At 50.7% G+C, this 9,266-nt stretch overlaps 1 long non-coding RNA gene across 2 annotated transcripts in view; it reads right to left on the reverse strand.

Annotated features, from left to right (window-relative positions):
• The window catches only part of LOC146042355 (uncharacterized), a 69,998-nt gene extending 66,078 nt beyond the window's left edge, over positions 1–3,920 (reverse strand). The window contains exons 1-3 of one of the 2 annotated variants that reach the window (XR_014463844.1): positions 3,476–3,920; positions 2,239–2,354; positions 20–148 (exon numbers count right to left, since the gene is read on the reverse strand). This is a non-coding gene — a long non-coding RNA (uncharacterized LOC146042355). Of the gene's footprint in view, positions 1–19; positions 149–2,238; positions 2,355–3,475 lie in introns of those variants that run through there. The other variant, XR_014463845.1, reaches the window with a different exon arrangement.
• Between the last annotated feature and the right edge of the window lie 5,346 nt (positions 3,921–9,266).

Here is a 9,266-nt window from a genome sequence, read left to right on the forward strand (position 1 = left end):
GACTCCACTAAACATTTATTAAACTTGTTTATTAAATGTGTTTTTATTGCACTCCATGCTTCCTGTTAATAAAGGCTTTGCCAGTGTTCCGTATGTAATATTCTGTGTCATTTGTTGTTCCCTCTCTGAGTGGTTGGCAACAGCGTTACTGCAATATTTATAAAAACAGAAAAGAAGAAAAGATCTTTGATATTAAATGCAGAAAAGCTCCTTTAATCACTATGTTTCTGAGAAAGCCAGGCAGCACCTAAAGTATGACATTTATTATGCAGGACCCAGGGATATTGCAGAGAGACTTGTCACCAGCACCAGAGATAGCGGAAATGTCACCGCAGGAATAAATGAGTTCTGCCTGAAATTAGACCTTACTGAAGGATCCGCCCTATGGGTCCATAGCCACGCCTCCTGCACATATTGGATGAGACAGAGCACGCACAAGGGAGCAGGGCTGCCGAGGGGGCGGTGCAGGTACAGTTTACCCGGGCCCAGGCCTGTCAGGGGGCCCGGGTCTGGGCACACACACACACAAGCTCTTTAGCAGCAGCGGCAGGGGATCCGATACGTAATCCCGGCGGTCGGGATCCCGGCGGTCGGAATCCCGACACTGGAATCCCGACTGCCGAAATCCCGACATGGGGGGGACGTGGATCGCCCCCCCTTGCGGGCTCGCTGCGCTCGCCACGCAGTGGGCCCGGTGCCTCGCTACGCTCGGCACGCTATTTTATTCTCCCTCTATGGGTGTCGTGGACACCCACGGAGGGAGAAAGTTTCGGGATTTCGGCAGTCGGGATTCCAGTGTCGGGATTCTGAACGCCGGGATCCCGACCGCCGGCAAATTGACCACATCCCGCGGCAGGAGGGCAGCAGCATCACAGAGGTCCTTCTGGGCTGCGTTCTGCTCTCTGGCTCCAGGGCCTGCTGAGAGCCTGCAACGTGACTCGGGAATTTACCGTTGCTCGGTGACAGGAGGATACTTTGGGTAGGTAGTCCCTGGGTGTTGGGAGGAGCTGGGACAGAGTGAGGCTTCCTCCCGTGGGAGTACCACCCACTCCGTAGCATCTGGCTCGCCACGTACCCCACATTCCCCTGCTCCAGACCAGCAGTCCCAGACCTGGTTCCACACCCATGTCCAGGTCACTGTGTTCCATGGTGGAAGGTGGGTGGCTGGGTGCTCTGTGCTGCCTCCCTGCATGCTGCTGGGGCTGAGATCCAACTCTGGAAGTCAGCATGTAACCCCTGGAAGAGCATGTACTGTTCCTCCATGGCAACAAGCATGTTAACCCCTGGACGAGCATGTATCCCCTGGCAGGGCATGTAACTCCATGGCAACAAGCATGCTTATCCCTGGCAGAGCATGTATTACCTGGCAGAGCAGGTTAACCCCTGGCAGAGCATGTTAACCCCTGGCATCAAGCATGAAACCCATAGCAATGAGCATTTAGGTAAGCTGAATTTGTGTGGTATAATATGTGCAGTATTATATGTCATAGGCAGTACAGTGTGTGGCATAATAAGTAATGACATTACGGTGTGTGAAATAACGTGTAATGGGCATTACGGCATGATGTAAAATACTTCATAGGTATTACGGTGTATGGCATAATGTGTACTGGGCACTACAGTGTGTGGTATAATGTGTAATGGGCATTCTGACATGTGGTATCATATGTAATGGGTGTGTGACATGCAGTGTCGGACTGGGGCATGAAGGGCCCACCAGGGAAATCACTCACAGGGGCCCACCAAGGGGCGTGATGCGCGCCGCAGGCGTGCCCGATTTTTTTGGGGGGTGTGGCCTAGTAATATGGGGGTGTGGCCTATTTCAATGAGACCACGCCCCCATTTTTGACGCTGTGGGGCATGGCTAGTGGCTCTGAGCTGCTGGCTATGTCCCCGGCAAGGACAGAGAGAGTGACAGCAGACAGAGAGTGACAGCGAGGACACAGAGAGAGCCACATATGTATATTGAGCATCATTGTGTGTGGCAAATGTATAATGGGCATCACGGTGTGTGGCCTATGTATAATGAGTCCATTATACAGTGCAAATGCACTGTGGGCAAGGCACAACTGGCACACAGATAGTTACGTCCCTGTGTGGGACACAGATCAGGCTGCTTCTGCCTCCACCCATACACATTATTATGTTTTTAACTAGTGTTTAATGACAGGTGTTGGTGCACTGCCCTACCCTAAAACAACCACTGACTGCCAAGATAATGATCTTTCTTTTACTTACCATGTTCTTGGTCTTCTTTCTTCTCCTTCTGTCTTTCTTCTCTTTTCTTCTCCTTCTGTCTTTCTTCTCTTTTCTTCTCCTTCTGTCTTCTAGGGATCCTCGCTGTATGCTCCTCACTGAATGATGCAAAATGTTATGAGGTGGGAGGGGGTCTCTTTTCAAGTGTAAAGGCCCCCCTCCACTAGTGCACTTTGGAATGTTTAATCCGATGCAGAGCAATCAAATCAAATTAAATCAAATTAAAATGTAAAATGGAGGTAGAATCTACCTTCATTTTACATTCCCTCTCCCCTAGGACCCAATAGCAGCATCTTCTACCAGGTACCAGCATCTTCTACATTCATACATACTACACCTACTGCCGCCCTCATTCATCCATTCTACACACACTGCCACCATCATTTATACATACTCCACACAATGCCGCCCTCATTCATACATACTACACACACACACTGCCGCCGTCATTTATACAAACTACACACACTGACGCCGTCATACATACATACATACATACATACATACTACACACACTGCCACCCTCATTCATACATCCTACACACACTGTCGCCCTCATTCATACATACATACATACATACATACTACACCCACTGCCTCTCTCATTCATACATACTACACACACTGCCGCTCTCATTCATACATACTACACACACTGCCGCTCTCATTCATACATACTACACACACTGCCGCTCTCATTCATACATACTACACACACTGCCGCTCTCATTCATACATACTGCCACTCTCATTCATACATACTACACCCACTGTCGCTCTCATTCATACATACTACACACACTGTCGTTCTCATTCATACATACTACACACACACACACACACACATGTTTCGCGCCCCCTCCCCCCCCCAATTTGTAGTAGGTGAGGCTCCTGCACAGTGAAAAGTGGGCACGGACCAACATTATACCACACACCGTAATGCCCATTGCACATTAGGGAACTTTGTAATTACAATTACACAGAAGCCCACACATGATGCCCACGACATACTATATAACACTCCGCAATGCCCACGACATACTATATAACACTCCGCAATGCCCACTACATACTATATAACACTCCGCAATGCCCATGACATACCATATAACACTCCGCAATGCCCATGACATACCATATAACACTCCGCAATGCCCATTGCATACTATATAACACACCATAATGCCCATTACACATTTGACACATAAGTGCCACTTACCTACATGCTCAATGCCAGGGGCTTCATGCTCGATGCCAAAGGGCTTCGTGCTCGATGTCAAGGGGCTTCATGCTCAATTCCAAGGGGGACTGAATTTGTTCGTTGCCAAGGGGGACAGAACTGTGCAGCGGCCTGCTCCCGGACGCTATTTTCAATTCAATGCACCGCCGGTGGTGTGCAGCAGGGAGGGAGGGTGGGAGCGGTGGTGTGCAGCAGGGAGGGAGGGTGGGAGCGGTGGTGTGCAGCAGGGAGGGAGGGTAGGAGCGGTGGTGTGCAGCAGGGTGGGTGGGTGCAGTAGTGTGCAGCAGGGTGGGTGGTGCAGTAGTGTGCAGCAGGGTGGGTGGGTGCAGTAGGGTGGTTGTGGGAGGGTAAGTGCAGGGTGGATTTGAGACTAGTGTGCAGCAGGGTGGGTGCGAGGGTGGGGAACAGCAGGGTGGGAGTACACCTGACCTTACTCACCCCCCTGCGTCCTGATCCACCTCCCCCTGCCTCTGCTGCTGCCTGTAATGCCCTGTGCCCCCGCTCCCCCCGGGAGAGAGACGTGCTGCTGCTATGTAAATTCATTCATATCTCCCGCTGGACCGCTAGCCAATGGGCGCTTGCGGTCCAGCAGCCAATCAACTGGTGGCTGCTGGACCGCGAGCGCCTATTGGCTAGCGGTCCAGCGGGAGCTATGAATGAATTTTACATAGCGGTGCGGACGTCTCCGTCTGACGTCAGACGCCGCACAGAGCACACGCTGGCTGGCTCCAGTCTCCAATATGGCGGCGCCCTGCGCGACCATGCACATGCCTGGAGCCAGCTGCAGCGCTGACAGGCGAGTGGGCGGTGGGCTGGGGATGGTTTGTGCGGTGGGGAACACTGCTGACGGCGAACGGCTGACGGCCCGGGCTGGCGGCAGGCGCAGGCTCCGCCCCCCTTTAAAAGTGGGAGGAGTTCTGTACCAATGGGGCCCACCGGGGAATCTCCCGGTCCCCCGCCAGGCCAGTCCGAGCCTGGTGACATGTGTAATAGGCATTATGGTATAAAATATTTTCGGCGCGCACTGTCCCTGTGTCCACCAGAAGTGGCATAACAACGGGTCCACAGACCCTGTGACGGCTTGGGGGAGCCAGCGCTGGCAGTGTGCGGGGAGCTCCATCCATGGGGGCCCAGGGAAGTTGTTGTACCGGGGCCCCGGATTTCATTTGGCGGCCCTGCAAGGGAGGTCATTCTGACACGCAAAGTCGCGAAATTCCCAGCTTTGCATGTCAACGTCGACCATCTAATGATTTTGCAGGTGCTCGCAGATGTGAGACACCTCTCTGGTGTCTTACAAATGCAGATGCCCTGTATGGGAAGCAGGCGGGCAACTGACATCTGCTGATGTCAACTGCCCGCCCCCCCACACCCACGTCATAGGAGACTATACATGGGAATGCCCAGCGTTTTCACGGGGCCACCCATGAAACGCTGGGCGTTACCGTGGGCGCAACTCCCCACCACCGCCCCATGCCCCCCCCCCCCCCCCCGCTTTGCTAGGTGCGAACGTGATGGCGAACAAGCAGCAGTGAGGACGGCAGCGGGCAGGGGGATGTCAGCTAATAGACAGCTGGGCGGAGGGAACAGGGGAAGGCGGCGTAGGGAGCAGGGCAAGTGAGGAAGCTGTTGCCCTCAGACTCACAGTGCCAGCGGGAGCAGGGCGCCCAGTGCCGGGCAGGAGAGACGCTTGAGACCTCTCTCAGCCAATCGCTTCCTATTTATCTGTATGGGCTTTTTTTTTTTTTCAAGTGCTCTGGCGTCTTCTCCTGCCCGGCGCCCTGCTCCTTCTGGCACTGTGAGTCAGTGAGGGCAACAGCTTCCTCACCTGCCCGGCTCCCTACGCCGCCTCCCGTGTCCCCCCCCCGCATGGCTTTGTTCTCTGTCCGGCTCTCCACAACAGCTCCCCCCGCCCAGCCAGTCTCAAGGCTCCCTCTTCCTGCAGCTCCCCCGGAAATGCATATGATAAATCCATGCGATTTATCATATGCAAAACTTGGCACATCAAGTGCCTAATCGTGTGTCCCCCTCCTGGGGAGCTGCAGGGGAAATCAGGTCCGACTTGTCCCTAAGACAAGTCCGACTATTGTATGGGGGCCTTTAAACTAGGTCATTCCAACATATTTAAATGTTTCCCCTTAAACCACTCGAGTGTTGCTTTAGCAGTATGGTTCGGGTCATTGTCTGGCTGGAAGGAGATTGCTGGATTGGTCAACTGTTGGTACACTAATTATCTTTCTCTCTTTATTAATTGATATTTTCAATGTGTCTGCCTGTGACGATCCATTCTCCTACCTCCAAAGGTCTACATGAGATAAGGTCGACATGCAAGAAGGTCTACATGACTTTAGGTCGACATGTGTACGGTCGACATGGTCATTGGGTCGACGTGGGTAATTGGACATTTACCGGAATGTCAACACAATCAACATAAACACTAAAATGTAGCGCCGCATCCCCTCGCCATGCTTCGGGCACAGTGCCACAATACGTTCAGCACACTAATTTATTCTACCACCACGCCCTAGTGGATGGTAGGGCATGAAATACCGCCTGTAGGCACATGTCGTTTTGACATGGAGACCAAAACGTAGCACCGCTGCGCTCGCCATGCTTCGGGCACGATGCATCGCTACGCTCGCCATGCTTTCCGGCATGCAGGGCCATCTTAACAGCAGTGTGGGCCCCTGGTAAAAGCAATGCACTGGGACACTTACCCATTCTCCCCTCCTAGGGGTGGGGGGTGCTATCAGCATCTTTGATGTCCCACGGGTGGCAGGGGGTGCTCTATCTTCCATTCAACATGTAGGACCTGGAGCAGTAACGTCTAATTACTCCTTTACTACACAGGTGGTGGGAGGGAGAACACTAACGTGTGGAAAGTGTGGAAGGGGGCACTGAGCTGAATGAAGGGTCCCTTGTAAATGACTTCCAGGGAGGTAGGGGGTGTTTTATACGCAGGGGAGGGTTGGATAATGGAGTGGGCTTAATATTCATCATTTTCCGGTGGAAGGGCAGCTTGTTTGACTGCAGATATCGCCATTATCTGGAAACAGATTTCTTAGCCTTCAATAGAGTCCCAACTTTCAGGAGGTGCTGGGAACTTGGGGATCAGAGATCAGGACTGAGCCATTGACAAAAATATAAAACTGTACACCAGACGTTTGGAGTTGGAGCAGGGACCGGCTGCTGGAAGGCTGATATCTCTGGTTCTGGGACAAGCCTCTAATGTCGACAGAAAGGGGAGAGTCCCAGCGTTTTGAAAATACTCTCAGAAAAACTCTAAGTCAGAGAGAACCTGAGAAATATGACTGGGAATTGCAATCAACAGGTCAGATGTGGACTGCTGCTTTGAAGTTGGATATCTCCAGTTCCCCAAGGCCGATTTTCAAAATTCTGGTATCCCTGGAAAAAGGGCTATCAGTATAGGGCCCTTATACACCTGGGGCCCCTGGGCAAGTGCCCATTAAGCCCATAGGAAAAGACGGCCCTGTCGGCATGGTGCCTCACTACACTCAGCACACTTTTTTATTTTTCCACCACACCCTAGTGGATGGTAGGGCATGAAATACCGCTTGTTGGCACATTTTGGTTTAAAAAAACAGTAAAAAAGACCCATGTCGACCTAATGACCCTGTCGACCTAATGACGTTGTCGACCTAATGGCCCTGTCGGCCTAACACATGTCGACCTTCCTGCATGTCGACCTTAAGTCCTGTTGACATAAATGCATGTCTACCTAATGGTGTCGACCTAATGCTTAACTACCACTTCATGCCGGTGACGCAATGACCATATCCCAGTCAAAGGGCAGTATTCAATGTGATTATTCTCTGTGCATGGCGAGCGTTTTTTTTTCGCTCGCCATGCACTCGCCGTGTTTTTGCGGAGATTCTCCATGTTTGGAGATTCTCCGTCACGGCACTTAAAAAAATATATATATATTTTCAAATTAAATATATATTCATGTGCTATAAGCACATGAATAAAAATAGCATGCCCTTTCACAGATTAAAATTCCTGATTTTTTGATACCAAAATTAAAACAAAAAAACTTTTATTGTAAAAGTTCACATTCCAGTTCTCTATGAAAAGATGGAGAATTGCTACACGGAGAGACACGGCGAAAATCACTCAGAAAGACGGCGAGAAGTGCACATTGAATAGGGTTGCTCGCTTTTGGAGAGCAAATGTCTCCGTCCAAGGCGAGAAAAGCACAAACTCGCCATAAAACACGGCGAATTTTTCTCATTGAATACTGCCCAAAGTTATAGACATGTTCTGTGAATGAAATGATGCATAACCTCCAAACAACCATTTTAATTCCAGGCTGTAAGGCAACAAAACATGAAAAATTAGTTTTTATACCTTTTTTTTACATTATTTTAGGGTACTTATGTAGTAACTGGGCTGCCGATTTTTTGATTGTATGCCTTAAGTTAAGGCATACAATCAGATGCGATGCGATGCGATATCGCATCGCATCGCATCCGATATCGCATCCGATATCGCATCCGATATCGGATGCGATGACCCGATTTTTCCATAGGAATCAATGTTAAAATGATTCCTATGGAAAAATGGGTCCTTTTCATACCCCTACTATCCAAGTGGGCATGGAGTTGGATATAAACCTGTGGCGAGCGTAGCGAGCCACCGAGCCCGAAGCGTGGCGAGCGAAGCGAGCCCCGCGAGGGGACGGTATTCGTCCCCTCGCGGGGCTCGCTTCGCTCGCCACGCTTCGGGCTCGGTGGCTCGCTACGCTCGCCACAGGTTTATATCCAACTCCATGCCCACTTGGATAGTAGGGGTATGAAAAGGACCCATTTTTCCCATTGAATTCCATGTTAAAATGGACTCAGTCCATTTTAACATTGATTCCTATGGAAAAATCGGGTCATCGCATCGCATCGCATCGAATCGCATGGTCGCATGCGATGCGATGCGATCTCCCGATCCGACCCGATTTAGAAATCGGCAGCCCAGTTACTACATAAGTACCTATTTTAGTATCACCTAAACCCAGGGCCGGATTAACAATGGGCCTGATGGAGCTACAACTCCAGGCCCATTATCCAAATAGGCCCATTTTGTAGCTGAGGGCCAGGGCTTTCCATCGAGCCTGGCCCCGCGTCGCTAGCCCCCCGGGAACCGGAGATACCGCAAGGCAAAGCTGGAACATTTTCCCCATAGGATAACATAGGACCCGCTAATTCGGACCCCCACCCAGTTCCAACAGCATAACAGAAGTTTAAGGTTGATTGCAGTCTAACACAAATCGCTGGGCCTTCAATCTGATACCAGCCTGGTCCATATGGGTTCATTGGTTCTAGAGATATTGGGGCAGATGTATTAAGCCTGGCGAAGAGATAAACTGGAGATAAAGTGAAAGGAGATAATGCACCGGCCAATCAACTTCCAACTGTCATATTTCAAACACAGCTGATTGGCCGGTGCGTTATCTCCTTCCACTTTATCTCCAGTTTATCTCTTCACCAAGCTTAATACATCTGCCCCAATGTGGGTAAACAGATTTTTTATTTTCTGAAATAAAATTTTATGGCTGTTCAGGTACTCTTTACCTAGCACGGCGCCCACGATTTTGATCGTGGGCATCGCAGGTAAAAAAATTGCGGGCATCGCGGGCATTGAATGCACTAAAAATCGGGTGCGACGCGACCGACGCGATGCCCGCGATTTCCCATAGGGATCAATGTTAAATTTCTCAATTGACCCGATTTTACTGTTCAATGCCTCAATTGACCCGATTTTT

This window comes from Crinia signifera, chromosome 19 (assembly GCF_055691185.1).
Source record: "Crinia signifera chromosome 19, ASM5569118v1, whole genome shotgun sequence".
Taxonomy (NCBI): domain Eukaryota; kingdom Metazoa; phylum Chordata; class Amphibia; order Anura; family Myobatrachidae; genus Crinia; species Crinia signifera.